This window comes from Marmota flaviventris, chromosome 18 (genome assembly GCF_047511675.1).
Source record: "Marmota flaviventris isolate mMarFla1 chromosome 18, mMarFla1.hap1, whole genome shotgun sequence".
Classification (NCBI taxonomy): Eukaryota; Metazoa; Chordata; class Mammalia; order Rodentia; family Sciuridae; genus Marmota; species Marmota flaviventris.
The window spans coordinates 34,455,482-34,469,087 of NC_092515.1; the positions used below are offsets into that span (position 1 = coordinate 34,455,482).

Sequence of the window (13,606 nt, forward strand, 5' to 3'; positions counted from 1 at the left end):
TGGAGAATGCAGTCACTCTGAGATTGAGGGCAGCTTGTCTCATTCATATCATTTCTTCCCAGTGATAGAGCTTTTGTCAAGGCCGACTTTTAAGGGAGTGGCATTTCAGAAAAGTTTATAGGGCAGAGCCGACCTCAGCTGCTTCTCTTACTGACACTCAACCCATCACAAAGTGAGTAGTTTCTCCCTTCCTCGGCCCCCACCCCCAGCCCTGTCAATCAGCCTTTGGAATGTGATGATTCTTTAAAGTGCATTCTGAGACAGACTATATTCCTGTTTCCTCTCCCTGAGCTCCTAAGCATCAACAGAAAAGAGTGTTTGTTCCGTGGTCAAACAGAGAAATCATCACTTTAATTGTAATTTTGAGTAATGACTGGTTTCATAATGATCGGGTAGACAAGGAAAGACCTTGACAAAGTCAGTGGTATTATAATGTGATTAATTTAGTATCGGCTTGGCTTGTTTTGGGTTGTCTAGCTGTCACCTTTTCTCCTAGTATCTGAGTTTCTTGAGCAGAGCATGTCCTGTTGGAAGTGAGCTTGTTTGGGAGGCACAGAGAAGAGCTGTGGGGAGTAGAGAAATTAAAGTGTGTCCTCAGCTGCCATTGATGTCCTTCCAAATAGGTAAAGTTTAGTTTAAAACCGTCCATTAATTCCTGGCCTCTGGCAAGAGTTGGTACAAGGTTTGCCTGTTTGCTCAGTATGTCTAGGGAGGGGTTAAAGGGAAGGAGAAAGGTAGCAATTAGTCAATGACATTTATGACCCATTTATAAAATACAAATGAAATAATTGGTTACAAAATCATGACAAGCCTTCACTTGTCTTTTACAAACTTGTTCTCAACACATTGTGAAACTTCAGGAACGCTCTGCTGAAAACCAACTGCAGCCAGTTTGAAGAGGCCAAGCCAAGGCCCTCAGGCTGGGGATAGCTGTGGGACAGAAGGTTCTTGGAGTAGTTTTCCCTTCTCTTCACAGATAAACCTCACTGTGGATGCAGAGCCAGGGGATTTGTAGGTTCCTCAAATAGGAAATCACCACAGGTTTGAGGTAGGACAGCGAGCTGTGAAGAAGAAAAATCAACCCCTAAACTTTCCATGCATTGGTCTTTTAAGTCTTAAGTTTCCAGCTAAGTCTTTGCTAAGATTTGAGCACCATGTGTTAATGAAGGAAGAGTCACTGGAAGGCAGCATGCATATTGCCTCCCTCTAGGTCCCTCCTCCATTAAAATACTGTGTGAGGTGGCCTCCTGCAAATAAATGCCAAGTTGACATCTTGTGTAGGCCTCAGGTGATTTTTCGGATTTTCCAAATCAACTTTCAGTTCTTCACCTCTAGCTCTTAAGTCTTTTCATTTGTTCCCACCTCTAGAGAGAGGACATAACATGAGAAGGGAAACTAGAAGCTAATAAAAATTTTTAATCAGCACACATATTGGGGTGTAATATGATGCTAATTTCAAAAAAGAAATTGGCCACCTTGGGGGGTGGGGGTAGAAAGGGAAAATATTGGTGAACAAATTGGTCATATTATGTTGTATACATGTATGAACATTTAACTATGAATCCCATCATTATGTGCAATTTTAATGCACTAATAAAAATATAGAAAAAATGAAAAATAATTATATTTAGAAGCTGGGGGATGGGGAAAGAAATTGGCTAGTTCTTTGATAAGGAATTTCTCAGCCTAAAGAATATAACCCTCAGTTTTAGCAGAGATAGAGATTTTAATTTTTTTTTTTTAATTCTTAATTTCAGGCCCATGATAAAACAATGACTGACTGGATTTAAGTTCTTTATTTTCTACACTCCTGCACAAACTTTGGAAAAACTGGCTTGTCTAGTTTAGAGAATAAAGCATGTGGGGGAGTATTTCCATTATGTATTCCTAGTCTGAATCCTTCGTGTTTAGTGGTAGACTATTCTGATTTTGAAATAAGTTTAGACTCCAGAGCTTGGTTTTCTTCTCATTGCGTTTAAAACAAAACCACTACCAGCAAATGCCTGAAATTCACTTTAGTTAAAAATGTGATTAAAATAGAAAAGGAAAATCCTAGGTGCTCAGGAGGCTGAAGCAGGAGGATTACGAGTTCAAAGCCAGCCTCAGCAAAAGCGAGGCACTAAGCAACTCATTGAGACCCTGTCTCTAAATAAAATACAGAATACGGCTGGGGGTGTGGCTTAGTGGTCAAGCGCCCCTGAGTTCATCCCTAGCACCCCCACCAAAAAAAAAAAAAAAAAAGAAAAGAAAAAGCCTAAGATATTACCTAGCAAGTCCCGGTTAAACAGGTTCAAGTGTGTCCAGAGCACGCTGTTTAGGATTTCATCTTCCTTTTTAGCCATCTGACTGGCAACCTAAGGTTTCCCCTCTTCCTCTGAGGACAAGCCATGTGTCCCCTTCACTGTGCACCAACCCTGAATATCATCCCCAATGCTCTGGATCCCTCTGATGAGCCTTTGTGTGGCACACAGGAAGGGATGGGTCATGAATATGCAATTACTGACATGCAGTGTTGCCTTCTGCTAAAAATATAAAAAGGGTGCTCTGATCTCAGAGTTGGGAGCTGATTTCTGATTTCAGCCTAGACAGGTCTGCTTAAAACTATAATCAAGCTGATTGTATTGCCCTGGAATTCTAATTTCCAATTTAGGGTTTTGCTATATAATCTCTGGTAGAGTGTGTCTGATCTTCATGAAACCCAGAGTCTTTATATAAACTTTATGGATTTTCTTCCATGTGTCTAGGCTGAGCTGAGCTGTGTCTCTAGACTGAGCTGTAGAGACATTAAATTACTGAGTAAATGAAGGCTGCGTTGTTATGTCACTCTGTCTTTTTGAAAGACCAACTCAAATTCTGTCTGCTGTAGCTTTGATCCTTTTCATTTAATTCTAAGTACACTTGTTATTATAGTAACTGTTGTTTGTATGTTATTTTAGCTTTTTACTTAAGTAGCTATTTAGCAATTTAAATGAAAATGTAATTAGGTTACATCTGTTTTACATGCATGTAATACCACGCAGATGTAAACTTCTATTAAAGCCATATTTTCTTTTTGGCAAGAAAAGGCAAAAACAAAATTGTACCAATCACTGGAGTACGTCTTGCTCTGAAAAAAAAAAAAAAAAGCCAAAACATTATATACCAAGCCCTATGCCCTTATTTATATGGTGGTAAGGATACATCACTTCTGTGTTTCAGAAGTTTAAAGAAAAAATTAAAGAAAACAAACCAGTGCTTTGGAATTCATCGGGATACAGTGTTTAAAATGACAGTGGAGCTTCCGCCATCCTGTGGGTTTGTCCACACAGGGGTATCCCACCTCCTCGTGGTCAACACTGGCTCTTAAAACTCCACAGGGTAGAAGAAATCAAGGGCCAGCCACGATTCTGACTTAGCTCTGCTTTTAACTGATGTTAAAAAAACTGTGCCCTTCTCTGTTATTTAAAACATAGCAAAACAAAACAAAAAACACCCAAGAGTTTTATTTCCCAGCTTGACCCATAGGCTTCCATGAGGGAGATAAGGAATGTACTCTTACTATGAAAGGCATGAACTGTGATCTGTAGAGAGTAGTGTTAGCATGTTAGTCTGAAAACAGTGTGAACAGTGAGCCTCCCAGACACCCCCTCATTTTGGGTGTACAACGGGGGATTGAACTCAGAAAATTAATTCTCCCATTTAGGGAACCATTGCTTCCCTTATAGCCCGTTAATAGGATTTATAAAACATCATCTCAGACAAAGTCATTTATCTTATTTGCTAACGAGACACAAAATTTGGACTGTCTGGAACCAGGTAACATTTTAAGAGTCGCCCATTTGTTTCATACGTGTTCAGCTTTTCAATGCAGTCATTTTTAATGGTGGTTTTTATAGCATCAATAAAAATATTTTCATATAATTCTTCCTTGTAAATATGGTTAAACTTTTAGCTTTCTGCTACTTGGTGACCTGTTAAATAACTTAATGTACTTTCGAATTGCTTGTTCAGTGCCAAAACAAGGCAAGCCAAGAGGAGCCAGCTTTATGGCATTGATCTGATACACTGGGGCCTCCAACTCAGCTAGGGAGAAAATGTTAAGGAGGGCTCACAACATCCAGCTTTTGGGGGGTTTCTTCCCCTCTGATTCTGAAAGAGGGAGCGTGGACTATAGTGTTTACTTCTCTTTCATACCAGTTGCAAGAAGTTGGAATTTTAGATGACAAGAAAAGGAAACAACTTACCCAATGCAACAGTATATCTGCCACGTACGTATTTAGCGCTTTGTGTGTGCCAGCTACTATTGTGTTTCATTACTATCTTTTGAAATCCTTTACAGCAAATGCATGGGGCATAAGTACCACTGTTGTCCCCTGTTTTATTCATGAATTAATTGAAGACCAGAGAGATTAAGAATCTTTCTCAACGTAATATAACTAGTAAGCTAGCATGGTAACCTTGGCAACTGACACCAAGGCCTCGATTTTGACCCACTATCTTTTGCCATACCTCATAACATACTAGGGTTGTTGTTATTATTTCTTTGTTATTATTGGTTTTGTCGTCTGCATCAAACATCAGTGACCTCTTTCCTCTCCTCGTGTCCTCCCTTTTTACCAGTTCAGGAAACCAGTTTTAGAAAACCCTAAGTGCCACAGAGATCAAAAGAAATAAGGTCTGGTGTTCAAGGTACTTAGCTGGGGAGGGGTGGGAGGGAGTGTGGATACATAGAATGTCAAGGAGGGTGACATGCACGCTGAATAGAGATTCACTGATATGCACTGAGGACACAGAGGAGATGGGAAGCTTCATTTGACCTGGGCATCAAAGAAAGTATAGGCTTGTGATAAGCAAAGGAGGCGCTTCCACCTTTGGGAATAGAATGAGAGGGGTGTGGAGAAAGGAAGTGCAAGCTGGCAGGTTGCGGTAGTTAAGGCAGAAGATGGTGAAAGCCTTCACCTGGGCCCTGGCAGAGGGAACACAAAGCAGGAAGAAGAAGGTCATTGCACAGGTGGGGATGGTATCTGGCGATTGATTAACAGTAGGGAGCGGGGAGGGGGTGTGGGGTCTCTAGCTCAGTAGTGTAATAGTATAATCATAACACGCAACTCAGGTTCAGAAAACTCCTCCTGGTTAGGGGTATTATCAGGTAGAAGGTAAGAACATGGACCCTGTATTCAGACAGTCCTGGGTCAGAATCTGTGCTCTACCGCTTATGTGATACAGTGACTTTCAGCAAATCACTTGTTTAGACCCCAGACTCCTCATCTATAAAATAGAATCATTTTAATACTGATTCGCAGTATTGCTGGAGATAAATCAATACCTGTAGAGTCCATAACACAGTGCCATACAGCATACATTCAGTAAGTTAGTAGCCTCTTGCTTTGGGAGAGGAGCCTTTTATCTCTGCCTCACAGATGAAACTATGAAAGTTTGGGCAGAAGCGTCACTTCCCAAAGCTCTTCAGCAGTGAGGGCTTGCAGGGGTGAGTGGAGACCCAGACGCCTGCATCCTGGAGAAGTCTCTGTCCTGCTTGGTTTTAGGTACCTCACTGCCCTCCCATCAGTCAATGCCAGGCTGCGTCTTGTGGGCACTTTGACTTCCTCCCATAGAGGTGGGATGTGGTAGAGGCTGGCTTCTTCTCTCTCCTCCTGTGGCCATTTATTAAACATATATTATGGATCTGGCATACTATTACATGGTTTGTGAACATTTCTAATAACTAAATGCAGGGCAGGTTTTCATCTTCTCGCTTTACTTTCTTCCTATAAAAATAGACATTATTTCTCCAGAGGCCTCTTGGGCACACCAAAGGGAGTTAGACCCTTTTGTGTGTGTCCTGTAGAATTTCCATGGCAATAAAAGTATATTTCTTGTTGACTTGCTGCTACATGAAGGCCACCCAAAATGTACCCTCTCCTTTAACCCAGATCTCAGTGTGTGTTCTTACTTTCCTCTTTTCAATGTGTCCAGGTTCAGGTATTAAGTAAATAATACACTCTTAAGCCCAGATCACAGTGCTTGGGAAAACAACACCCAAGGTTCCTGATTGGCCCGTGCTGTTGATTGTCAGGCTGCTGATGCCAGTGTCTGACCTGGCGGCATGGTGGTGTGGCAGCTCTTTCGCACAGATGAGGTGACTGAGCATCCGCCATGATGTGGGAGATGCCAGGGACAAGGGATCAGATCTGTTGCACCAAGAGAACAAGACTGATTTATTGTGTTACACGGGGGTGAAGTGGACCCGGCACCACTGCACCACGTGCTTTTTTTATTCCCTTGTCTGCTAAGTATGCAAGTACAAACAGCTTTAACACAATTTTTTACCTAGAAAGGAGCCTGGGGCTGCATCCAAGTACATTTAACATATGAAAATTGAGCTGCTTTGAACTTGTATGTTTTTGATAACTGCTTGGTATGCTTCCTGGAGGATCACCTGTAGGCTTTTCTTTCCAAATCCTAATCCCTTTGATTGAGTGCCAGGACAGATAGCTCTCATTGAATAGCTCCAGTCTCATAATTCTTCCTTCATTCAGAGTTGAAAGGGAGCAGCTCCAGATTCAATAGGCAAATCCTCAGATTTAGCTAAAGCAATTCAAACACTTTAAAACTGAAATTGTTTTGTTCTAAAATAAGGTTCAGATGGGCTACTGAATGTTTACACAGGCCAGCTGCTGCCAGGAACTGCAGGATGGGGAAGAAACCACACTTCTTTCCACCTCCACCCAGCCCCTGCTGCCTGCCCCGCTGTCTCTGTGACCAGTAAGGATTAAAAGAAGGACAACGTTGAGCATCGGAAGTTTCAAGCAACCTGGCGCAGTGGTGTCATATGTGGGCAAAAGACCTCGCCTGATTCTTCTTGTTTTCTGTCCCCTGTAAGGCCACTCCTGTCCCCTCTTCCCAGCCCCCTTTCGGAGGAAGGAAAACAACCATGTTCTTTTTATCTTTACAAATGTGCCTGGTGGGGACGAATCTAAACCAGTTCAAGATGCTTTTATTTAAGCTGTTTAGAGGAGCAGAAGGTGCTGCAGAATTGGAAATCAAGTGGCACATGGCCCTCTCTGCAGTCCTGCTCCTGAGCTGACCGCTGCTTTTTTGTTTGTTTGTTTGTGGGGGCGGGGGGGTTCTTTAGGCACCTACCTGGATTTCTGCCGAGATCTCTGTTTCGGGTCTTTCAGAGATTGTGTTTACTGAAAGGTGGTTCCTTTCTGCTGAACATCCTGTGTCTGTCCTATTTGGCCAGTGAGTGCTTCTGTCGGGAAAAGCCATCTTCATTCTCTTTGTGCCTGGTGCCCCATTTTAAGAGGAAGCTGAAAAGCCACTTTCACGTTCCGGATGTGACTGGGCCCTGCACAGCTTATCAGAGAGGGTGTCTTCTCTTGGGTGAACAACAGCCACCCTCCTCTGGGCCACCAGATGAAGGGAAGGATTGTCAGCCATTGTGAGAGTCCTGAGATCTATATGCCCCACAGGTTGAACTTGAGGACATTTCTCCCATCCCCCACTGCTGGTTTCCCACTTGGAAAATGGGGTTACTTCACTGGTCATTGGTACCAAGCCTCTGTAAGGAGCATTGTATATTAGTAAAATGGATGATATTCTGTGGTCTTGGAAAAGGTTCAAGCTGGAGTCTCCCCCACTATCGGGGACATAAAATGACTCGGCAGTGATCCATACAATCTCATCTGAACACAGTTTATAGACTCCCATTTGACTAAAATCTACATCTGTACCAGGACTTGACCCATTGATGGTATAAGTTTATTAACAGCCTTGTTCATTAGATCCTTCCTATTTCTCCTTTTCCATTTCTATCCCTGGAATGTTTTTATGACATTGTAATCATTTATAATTTTAAAATGCCTTCAATAATGCTTAAAAAGAGCCCTTGACTTTAATGGGTGCAGCTTAACCATAGGATTGTGTCTGTATTATTGTCGATTCTTACAACAATACTTTGGAATGAGAGTAGAAAGTTTATGACACATTTTATTATATCCCTAAATGTGAAAGAGGATTCTAATTTAAAAATAAGTGGCTATACTTTTTAATTCTTATTTAGCCTCTGTAGCCATTTTAATATCCCTTTTATGGTTGACTGGTCAATGTTTTAAAACAAGTTCTTCAGGGACTCTATGCCCATTAGTCCCTGGCAATAAAATCTGAACTTTTCTAAAATAAAACATGATGCCATGGAGCAATTAAGAGGAGAACTTTCAGCGATGCCTGTGAATATGAAATATAGTGATTTATATTATTAATGGATTTGGGAGAAACCAGCCCACCCCTTTTAAGCGCAACTATGTGTATTTGGGGGGTTTTATATTTTTAATTTATTTCTTTGTTTCTCTCCAGGGCAGTTGGGAGTTCCATGGCAGGCTCTTAAGGCACACCACTCCTTCTTTTTGTAGCCTACTATTTCTGAATATGAGCCTTTATTTTTTCATTTTATATGGAAAATGGGGTGATGTCACTAAGGAAAGCATTTTTCCCCAAAGTGGTTTTGGGACCAGAATCTGGTGAAGTGTTATTTAAAAGCGATAACATAGTCAAGCTACGCTTTGTGCTTTAAATAATTGTAGGATTTACAGGCTGTATCCCTAACCTGTTCAGTTTTATGGTAAGACAGAATGCAGGGATTCATTTTATCATAGTTTCTTAAAAACTTAGAAACACAGCAGACAGGTATTTCTTAACATTATAATAAGTTCTTTGTGTTTATTAAACCTAGTTTGTAGTAATTCAGGAGTGCTGTGATTTAGTAGTTACTTAATTTACAAATGGGATTGGCCTCCCTAACCTCTGGAGGAGAGAGTGACTTTGAATGCTTTAAAACTTTCATGAACTCTCTATTGCCGACTGTGGGATAAAGTTGGGTTTTAAAAAGCCCTCCATGCTTTGCAGCCTCCTCTCCTATTTCCTCTGTAATAACCTCAGCCCTTTCCACCTCCCTCTCTCCACGATAGATCTGCACCATGAGGTATTTACATCATCTCAAACTTGCCCCATGCTCCACTTTTAATTTTTGGTTCTTCTGCTCATGTTGTCTGCTCTCCATGGATTGATCTTCTCTTCACCTTGTCCTCTCCTCCCAAATTGCCTCCAGCTCAAATGCTTCTTCCTCCAAGAGGCCTCCCTATCCAGGGCTTCTTCCTACACAGGCTGTGGGAAACACCTGTGTAGCTGGAGGCTGGAATCTTTGTGCTGCCATCCAGTAAACTGGCCTCCTCTGAAGGCCGTGGCACTGTCCACAGATCTTCATTAGCGCACTTACCTCCTTGAACTTCGTTGTTTGTGGATGTTTGTCTGTTCACCAGTGAGGCTTTTGAGGATACAGCCTGTCTTAGCTAACTGTCAAACAAACACATGAACAAATGGCTTTTTGCCTTAAAAAATGCCACGCAATTTCTAGACCTGAGTCTAGAAACCTGACCTTTCAGTTTCACAGCCAGGTCAGGTACCCTGGCAACCACACCAATATTATTCTGGCAGGTGCACTCTGTTATTAACCCCATAGCCAATCCCATGTCCCTGCTCTGTGTTCTTCAGCTGCACTAAGAGAATCTAAATTTTGTTCAGCTAGGGGGCAGAGGGCTCCTGATTTCAGGGCCAGTGGGTCTGTCTGTCAGTCCCCGGGAACCAGCATGGCCGAGTTAAGCCAGGCCTGATGTTCTTAATTCCTGGCTAGATGCTCGCTTTCTCAGCTTCCCTTGCGCATATGGAGCCACATGGACAAGTTCTGACATGTGAGACAGAAGACATAGACTGCCGCGGGCTTCTGGGAAGAATTCTTCTCCGGTAAAAAGACAGAGCCTGTGTTGTTCAAAAGAGCCTTGCTCTCTGCCACGGCACACGGTGAGAGGACTTGATGCTGGAGGTCTAGCGACCAACTTTCAACCAGGAGATGACAAGTTTGAGGACAAAAGGCTATTACAGTAATGTTGGTAGAACAGAAGGCCAGGAAGAGCCTGGGACCATGGTGCCCAACCTTGAAACCTCCCGCCTCCAGACTTCTTATTCAATAAATAATAAGTGTCCTGATATCATAAGCTTTTGATATTTGGTTTTCTGCTACTTGAAACAGAACATGTCCTATCTGATTCAGTTGCTTTTAGAGGAATAACATGCAGACAGCATCTTAAGCAGAAAAGCTGTGACTGGATAAAATATATGGAAGTCATGATAGCATGATATTTAAGAAACATGACCTCTGTTCTTCTAAGGGTGAGCATGATCCACTGAGTAGCCCTGAACATTGATCATTCAAGAAACATTAAATTTTTATCTCAGATATTCTTGGCACTGTTCAGGATCCAGAGGATACAGAATTAAAAGATGGTTCCTGTCTAATGGGATACTGGTAGATCTTAATATGTTACCATATTTGATTTGGATTCTTTCCATGGAGATTTGGCAAAGCCAATGGTAGCTACCAACATGCTTGTTATGTTATTCTCTATACTTTTGTTATTTTAAAAAATTTATAATAACTAAGTGAATAAAGGAGAAGCGAGGAATGAGAAACAGTGAATAGAAGGCTTCATTCCCCAGTGTGGGATCCCCAGCACCCCAGGGCCGTGCAGTGTTAAGTGACTGAAGCAGAATAGAAGAGGGAGGTGGCTACCATGGTCAAATTGAAATAACTAGGTAAATAAAACGAAGTAGTGCTCATTCCCGAAAGAATTCCCAGAACCCTTACTATTCTCATATTGGTTGTTCCTATCCGAGAGGAGACTGCCCCCTGAAGTATTTCCCAAAATGCTCTTGTCTTTAACTCCCCCGCCCCCTCCTTTTTTTTTTAAACACAACCATCTCCAGAACTGAGGCATTAGGAAGGGTTGGTATAGAATACTGTACAGAAAATGTGACTCTGGAAGGAGGGTGGCCACCAGACATAACATGGGTAAAGGGAGACATTTCATGAGCTCCAAGTATCTAGAGCATGGTTATATGGGAGTAAAAAGCCAGAGAGAAGCAAAACAGACCAACAGAAATGGGCCAAAGACCCCTGGGCAGGGAGGATGATTGCTGAGGTAAGCAAAGGTGCTTGAGGTTACAGTAGGGATGAAATGTTAGAGGTCTTCCGCTCGCGTCTTTGTTTAAAATGTCAAGAACTTTATAATATTGTGTTTCTGTGTTCTAGGAGAAGGTAGGACTTTAGATTAGACTTAATGAACATATCAAAATCTACTTAGTGAATCTAGCTATCTGTTAGTATTCTTCCCGTTGGAACCGACAGCAAGCCCAACCCAAATTAACCTAAGTTAAAAAAAAAAGTTTATTAGTAAAATTTGCAAGTGCAGGTTATCCTGGCTTCAGGATAGCTTGATCCAGACACTAGCCATATTTTCAGGACCTCTCTCTCTAATGTTCTCAGTTGGTTCCGTTCTTATTTTCCTCATGGCCGTCAGAGCTTTAGCCTCTTGTCTCCTAATTGGAAGATGTTGTAGCTCCCAACTTCACATCTACCATCATAATTCTATAAAAGAGGAAATACTTCTGCTTCTCAGAAGCCCAACTTCTTAACCATGCCTAGTTAGACCCTGTTGAATTATGTGTCCATCCCTGAACCAATTTAAATGACTAGGAGATAAGGCACACAATGGTTTAAATCAGTTGATTTCCATGTCCACTCCCTCCATTCCCCTGAGTTGTGGAAATTCCCAAAGGAAAACCAAGAGTATTGTATCCAAAGAGTGGAGTATGTCAAGAAAGGAACCTTCTCCCTCCAAAAGAGGAAACTTCCATAACAGAGCCCTTCGATTTTACCCAACATGATTTTAACTTCTAAGTGTTGGACTGTTCAGGGTGCCAGATCTAACAGCATGAATTAGACCCTCCATTCAGAGCACCCAAGTAAGTGAAGGGTGCTGACAGCTGTCCTGGGGAATGCTGATGCTCCCTGAAGAAGCCATGCAATAAATCCCCTTTGGAAATAAACAAAACGCAGCTTTTGAGAACCCAGCTTTCGCCCAAGACCAGAATCTGTCAGCGACAGGCAGAAGCCATTAGCAGGATTTATATGCGCCCGTATCCATCACTGAGTCAAAGGGAGATCCGCAGTGGGGATTTCTCTCTTCCGGAAACCCAGCAGCTGACTGGGGAAGACTTTCCGGGTAAAGTTTCAGAGAACTTAATTCACAAATCCCCTTAACAAACACAGGGATTTGGGTTTGTAACCCATCGCTCCCAGCTTGGGTCCTATGAGACGAGCCGCCATAGCTGCCATGGGCCCAGCACAGCCCCACCAAGAAGAAAGGGGTAGAATTTATGGTGAAAATATGGGAGCTGCTTGAAGGGGGGAGTTTTCCATAACCTGGCACTGTGTGCATTTCGCCTGGTGGTCCCCGAGCTGTTGAAGACCCCAGGAGAGCCATGGGCTGTGGGCTGCAGGGTACTGGTCACCCTTTCTTTTCCACTTACAACCGCTGACCTTCATTTCACCTCTGTCAGAGACTTGCCATTCATGGACTGGATTCTCCCAAGCTCTATGGCGGGTCAGAATGGAAAAGACTGGATTGTCTCCATATTACATTGTGAAGGATCGCTTTATATTGCTGTTTCCACCTCACAGGGAAATGCTTAAAGCTGACATACTTGTCCCCAGTCCCTCTGAACTAATAGACATTCTTCATATCTGTACCTCTGGCTTTGAGGCATGTAGCCAGCATGTCGTGGTCTCTCTTCGACTGGCCACCATGGATGTGAAATCACAGCAAATGGGGAGTCCCAAAGGAAAGGACCCAGCATGCAGCGCTGGACAGGAGACCCAGAATGATCTTGTACGCTGATCCATGTTTGTGCTCTGTTACTGCTTTGGCCATAGATTTGGCCACCATTCAGCAACCTCCATAGTCACTTTTTATATGGATTTTCTTTTCCTCCTCCTATTTGGTTGCAAACTTATTTTGACTGAGGATTTACTTGTCACCTCATGTTGACATTTCAAGTTATTGCATTAAGAAAAACATAGGAGAAAGCAAACAAGCAAGTATATTCCAACAGGTCACGAGGCGTAGAAGTCACACTCAAATTTCAAAGGAAAGGAGGGGCCGCCGGGTGGAGGAGGGAGAACAGATATATTTATGAGGGGAAAAATCCTCTTGGCGTTTTGGGCCTAAGTCAGATCTTGGATCGTGGATATTTTTCTCAGCTACTGGTAATTCCTGAGAATGCTAAGGGGGAGAAATTCTGGTCCAACTGAAGCTGCCATGTAATTGTATAGAATCATGCTAACATTCTGATTTCTCTGATTATAAGTGACTGCAACAACAAAGAGAATAACTCTGCTTGAAGAACTGTTGCCACAGTGTCTCTAGGGGACAGGTTTGCTTTGGTCTGTAAATTCCCCAAAGGCAAGCTGAGACTATGTAAATTAAAGAAACAGAGCCAGTGACAACCGACTCTGTGGTTTTTATTTGACTTTCCAAAACACATGTCCATCAGCATGTCTTAGACGACACAATATGATTAAAGCACAGCAGTGATCACCCGTATATCGCATTTTAATTGGCGTAATGTGCCATGAGTCGTGAAGCTGGAACCACTAGGTATACTTTTACCTTTGAGCTATTTCTTTGATTCATCAGAATCTCTTAACAACATAAAATAGGAGTCAAGAAGT

At 42.4% G+C, this 13,606-nt stretch overlaps 1 protein-coding gene and 1 long non-coding RNA gene across 2 annotated transcripts in view; one reads left to right on the forward strand and one right to left on the reverse strand.

Moving 5' to 3' along the window:
• Fto (FTO alpha-ketoglutarate dependent dioxygenase) overlaps positions 1-13,606 on the forward strand; it is a 373,197-nt gene that overhangs the window by 268,394 nt on the left and 91,197 nt on the right. The gene's annotated exons all lie outside the window — the stretch shown is intronic.
• On the reverse strand, positions 750-7,293 carry LOC114095710 (uncharacterized). The gene is made up of 2 exons (XR_003583303.1): positions 7,123-7,293; positions 750-1,061 (listed from the first exon to the last, which is right to left on the reverse strand). It is a non-coding gene; the product is annotated as an uncharacterized lncRNA (long non-coding RNA).